Source organism: Aquarana catesbeiana, linkage group LG03 (assembly GCF_042186555.1).
Source record: "Aquarana catesbeiana isolate 2022-GZ linkage group LG03, ASM4218655v1, whole genome shotgun sequence".
Lineage (NCBI taxonomy): Eukaryota > Metazoa > Chordata > Amphibia > Anura > Ranidae > Aquarana > Aquarana catesbeiana.
Genome location: NC_133326.1, coordinates 103,495,682 through 103,501,681, shown reverse-complemented (window position 1 = coordinate 103,501,681; position 6,000 = coordinate 103,495,682).

Sequence of the window (6,000 nt, the reverse complement as noted above, 5' to 3'; positions counted from 1 at the left end):
TCTTGACAGCAACAGCGTTTGCTCCCATGATACGTAAATCAGCGACTCCAGCACTGTATGAGGTGATTTCACCACCACAGTTAAAAAAAAATGGTGTATGTATGCCCATCATTAGAAGTGGGTGGATGAAGGGCGGTATTCTAATGGTGGGCATACCTACCGATCAATCTCTTTTTTTCATGCAGCCCACAGGCTGCATGAAAAAAAAGAACATTACAATGTATACCCAACAAGAACCAGCAACGTACTGGTATGTTGTTGGATTTTGAGTGGTTATACCAGAATGATGCCTGCAGGTTTAGGTATCATCTTGGTATCATTCTTTGCAGCCAGCAGTCAGCTTTCATGTAAAAGCAATTCTAGCAGCTAATTAGCCTTTTGACTGCTTTTACAAGCAGTGGGAGGGAACGTCCCCCCCCCCACCGTCTTCCATGGTTTTCTCGGGGTCTCCTGTCCCAACAGGGAACCCGAAAATGCAGCCGGTGATTCTGACAGCTGACCATAGAGCTGTTTAGAGACCAGAATGGCTCCAATCATCTCTATGGCCTAAGAAACCAGAAGCTACGAGCATTTCATGACTTAGGTTTTGCCGGATATAAACAGCGCCATTGGGAAATTGGCAAAGCATTTTATTACACCGATCTTGGTGTGGTCAGATGCTTTGAGGGCAGAGGAGAGATCTAGGGTCTAATAGACTCCAATTTTTCCAAAAAAAGAGTACCTGTCACTACCTATTGCTATCATAGGGGATATTTACATTCCCTGAGATAACAATAAAAATGATTAAAAAAATTAAAGGAACAGTTTAAAGATAAAATTAAAAATCAAAATAAATAATTAAAAAAAAAAGCACCCCTGTCCTCCCGTACTCACGTGCAAAGGCGAACACAAGCATCGGTCTGGTGTCATATGTAAACAGCAATTGCATCATGCATGTGAAGTACTGTATCACCGCGAAGGTCAGATCCAGGGCAATCATTTTAGCAGTAGACCTCCTCTGTAAATCTAAAATGGTAACCTGTAAAGTCTTTTAGAGTCTTTTAAAAATGTATGTAGTTTGTCGCTGCTGCATGTTTGTGCAAAATTTTAAAGTATGTCATGTTTGGTATCCATTTACACAGCATCAGATCATTTTTTTAATTTAATCAAACATTTGGGCAATATAGTGTGTTTTAGTGCGTTAAAATTTCAAAAAGTGTGTTTTTCCCCCAAAAATTGCGTTTGAAAAATCGCTGCGCAAATACTGTATGAAAAAAAATGCAACACCCACCATTTTAATCTGTAGGGCATTTGCTTTAAAAAATATATAATGTTTGGGGGTTCAAATTAATTTTCTTGCAAAAAAATAATATTTTTTCATGTAAACAAGAAGAAAGGGCGTTGTCTTCAAGTGGTTAGAAGAGTGGGTGATGTGTGACATAAGCTTCTAAATGTTGTGCATAAAATGCCAGGACAGTTCAAACCCCCACAAATCACCCCTTTTTGGAAAGTAGACACCCCAAGCTATTTTCTGATAGGCATGTTGAGTCCATGGAATATTTTATATTTTGCCACAAGTTTCGGAAAAATTACACTTTTTTTTTGCACAAAGTTGTCACTAAATGATATATTGTTCAAACATGGCATGGTTATATGTGGAATTACACCCAAAAATACATTCTGCTGCTTCTCTTGAGTACGTGGATAACTTATGTGTGAGACTTTTTGGGAGCCTAGCCGCTTACAGGACCCCAAAAACCAAGCACCGCCTTCAGGATTTCTAAGGGTGTACATTTTTGATTTTACTCCTCACTACCTATCACAGTTTTGAAGGCCATAAAATGCCAAGATAGTGCAAAACCTCCCCAAATGACCCCATTTTGGAAAGTAGACACCCCAAGCTATTTGCTGAGAAGCATGTTGAGTCCATGGAATATTTTATATTTTGCCACAAGTTGCAGGAAAATTTAAAAAATCTTTTTTTTTTTTGCATAAAGTTGTCACTAAATTATCTATTGCTCAAACGTGCCATGGGCATATGTGAAATTACACCCCAGAATTCATTCTGCTGCTTCTCCTGAGTACAAAGATACCACATGTGTGAGACTTTTTGGTAGCCTAGCCGTGTACAGGACCCCGAAAATCAATCACTGCCTTCAGGCTTTCTAAGGGCGTAAAATGGTGATTTCACTTCCTCACTACCTATCACAGTTTCGGAGACCCTGAAATGTCAAGATAGCACAAAACCCCCACAAATGACCCCATTTTGGAAATAATACACTTCAAGCTTTTTGCTGAGAGGCATGTTGTGTCCATGGAATATTTGATATTTTGCCACAAGTTTCGGGAAAATTACGATTTTTTTTACACAAAGTTGTCACTAAATGATATATTGTTCAAACATGGCATGGTAATATGTGGAATTACACCCCAAAATACATTCTGCTGCTTCTCCTCTGTACAGGGATACCACACGTGTGAGACTTTTTGGGAGCCTAGCCGCGTACAGGACCCCAAAACCCAAGCACCGCCTTCAGGCTTTCTAAGGGAGTAAAATTGTGATTTTACTCCTCACTACCTATCACAGTTACAGAGGCCCTGAAATGTCCAGATAGCACAACCCCCCCCCACCACAAATGACCCCATTTTGAAAAGTAGACACCCCAAGGTATTTGCTAAGAGGAATGGTGAGCATTTTGCAGATCTCCTTTATTTTTGAAAACAAAGAAAGAAAAGATGGCATGTTTGAGCAATAGATCATTTAGTGACAACTTTGTGCAAAAAAAACCAAAAAGACAATTTGTCATTTTCCCGCAACTTGTGGCAAAATATAAAATATTCCATTGACTCAACATGCCTCTCATCAAATAGCTTGGGGTGTCTACTTTAAAAATGGGGATATTTGGGGGGGTTTGTGCTATCTTGGCATTTTATGGCCTTCGAAACTGTGATAGGTAGTGAGGAGTGAAATCAAAAATTTACGCCCTTAGAAATCCCGAAGGCAGTGCTTGGTTTTTGGGGTCCTGTACTTGGCTAGGCTCCCAAAAAGTCTCACACATGAGGTAGCTCCATACTCTGGGGTGTAATTCCACATATAACCATGGCACTTGTGAGCAATATATAATTTAGTTACAAGCGTCATTTTTCAATCACAAAAAAAAAAATATTCTTAAAATACTTTGTCGCAAACCAATAAATATACGCTTATTGACATGGGAAAAAAAGGATGCAAATTTTATTTCGGGTACAGCATTGCATGACCGCACAATTCCTAGTTAAAGCAGCACAGTGCCAAATTGTAAAAAGTGCTCTGGTCATTGAGCAGCCAAATTCTCCGGGGCTGAAGTGGTTAATTTGGTTCTCCATATGCAAAGTATTTCCACATTAATGTATTATCTTTTTAATAAAATTTGCTCTCCACCGAACCTTGTGTATCTACTTGCGAAAAACATATTTGGACTACTGAATATATCCAGTACAGAAGTAGCTATAGCTATGGGTTTCTGCCTCTCACCCAGATATACAGTGGGGCAGTTCTCCCACTTAAAAAGATGAGAGAGGCCTGTAATTGTCATCATGTATACCTCAACTATGAGAGACAAAATGTGGAAACAAATCCAGACAATCACAGTCTGATTTTTGAAAGAATTTATTTGCAAATTATGGTGGAAAATAAGTATTTGGTCACCTACAAACAAGCAAGATTTTTGGCTCTCACAGACCTGTATCTTCTTCTTTAAGAGGCTCCTCTGTCCTAAGCTCATTACCTATATTAATGGCACCTGTTTAACCTTGTTATCAGTATAAAAGACACCTGTACACAACCTCAAACAGTCTCACTCCAAACTCCACTATGGTGAAGACCAAAGAGCTGTCGAAGGACAGCCCCAGAAGAATTTACCCCCTTCCTGACCGGAGCACTTTTTGCAATTCGGCACTGCGTCGCTTTAACTGACAATTGCGCGGTCGTGCAACATTGCACCCAAACAAAGTTGACTTCCTTTTTTTACCAAAAATAGAGCTTTCTTTTGGTGGTACTTGATCGCCTCTGTGCTTTTTTTTGCGCTATAAACAAAAAAAGAGCGACAATTTTGAAAAAAAAAAACACAATATTTTGTACTTTTTGCTATAATAAATATCCCCATTTTTTTCTCAGTTTAGGCCGATATGTATTCTTCTATATATTTTTGGCAAAAAAAAATTGCAATAGGCGTATATTGATTAGTTAGCGCTACAAAAGTTATAGCGTCTACAAAATAGGAGATAGATTTATAGCATTTTTATTATTATTTTTTTTTTAATAGTAATGGCAACGATCTGCAATTTGTATCATGACTGCGACATTATGGCGGACACATTGAACAATTTTGACACATTTTTGGGACCATTGGCATTAATACAGCGATCAATGCTATAAAAATGCATTAATTACTGTAAAAATGTCACTGGCAGCTAACACTAGGGGGTGATCTAGGGGTTAACTGTGTTCCCTGGGAGGTGATTCTAACTGAAGGAGGAGGGGACTGACTAGAGGAAGTGACGGATCATGGTTCCTAGCTAATAGGAACACACAATCTGTCACTCCTGTCAGAACAGAACCCTGTTCTGTGTCTCCTGCTCATGATTGCTGATCGCGACCATCTGCCACAAGCATTTGTACTCCAGCGCCTGCTATCCCGACCCAGCGAGCTGACGTATAGCTACGACGGCTCGCGCAGGGGAGCCAACCTGCTGCAGTATAACTGCGGCGGTTGGTCGGGAAGCGGTTAATAAACACACACTCACCTGTCCCATGATCCAGCGATGTGAAGCCCCTTCCCACAGGCTTCTCTCTGCAGTGCTGGAACTGTGGCTTCAAAGCCATGTGGCCAGTCACGCTGCATGGTCCTGCAGTCTTCTGGGACCTGTGACTTGTCCCAGAAGACTACAGGGAGGGGGGAAGAGGAGAACTTCCAGTTGAGGTTGAGTGTGAGCGTGTGTACATGTCAATACCAGGTACCCGCTCCCCCCTCCGACGTGCAATTTGTAGAAGAGGAGGGGGATTGAGGCCTTTAAGCGGAACTTCCCCTTTTGGGTTGTGCTCCACTTTAAGCTCCATAATTGCTTTAAAACTCCAAATTTGATCCAGGCTAGTAATAGGATTGTAGGGTTAAACCAAGTGTAGCTTTGGACCCAACCATGAGTATGCATCCTACAGTGCCTTCCTAATAGACATGTGCACACTGAAATATTTAGTTTCGAAATTTCGATTTTGTCTGAAAAAGAAATTTAGTTAGTTCCTCCTGAAATTCGTTTTTTATTTTTTTTGTTTGGTTAAAAAATGCATTTGTCTGATAATCTGAATTAATTAAGGTCGAATCTGTCAATTGAAAGCTTATGGTGTCTGTCAGATGTTCTAAGAAGATTTGACGAAGCAGCTAAACTGTATGATGCTGTGATCATACATTTCTGGTCGAATTCTCTGCCCACAAGCTATAGTAGAATTCTAATGATGTTTGACTAGTAACAATTATTATTATTACTAGTCAAACAACATTAGAATTCTTCTATAGCCTATGGGCGGAGCATTTAACTGTAAATGCCCGCTTGCGGCGATCGTATGTTTTTAGCTGCTTCGTCAAATCTCCATGTCTCTATAATGTCGAATCTTTTCTCTCTATGTTGAATAATCTTGGACTAATAGAGTCAGGTTAGGCACATTCAATCGCATTCAGACACAGATCACTATTGGTACCGTCATGTCGATTCTTCTATCTATCTATATCGAATAGGGATGAGCTTCGAGTTCGAGTCGAACTCATGTTCGACTCGAACATTGGCTGTTCGCCTGTTCGCCGAACAGCAAACAATTTGGGGTGTCCGTGGCAAATTCGAAAGCCGCGGAACACCCTTTAAAAGTCTATAAGAGAAATCAAAAGTGCTAATTTTAAAGGCTTATATGCAAGTTATTGTCATAAAAAGTGTTTGGGGACCTGGGTCCTGCCCCAGGGGACAAGGATCAATGCAAAAAAAGTTTTAAAA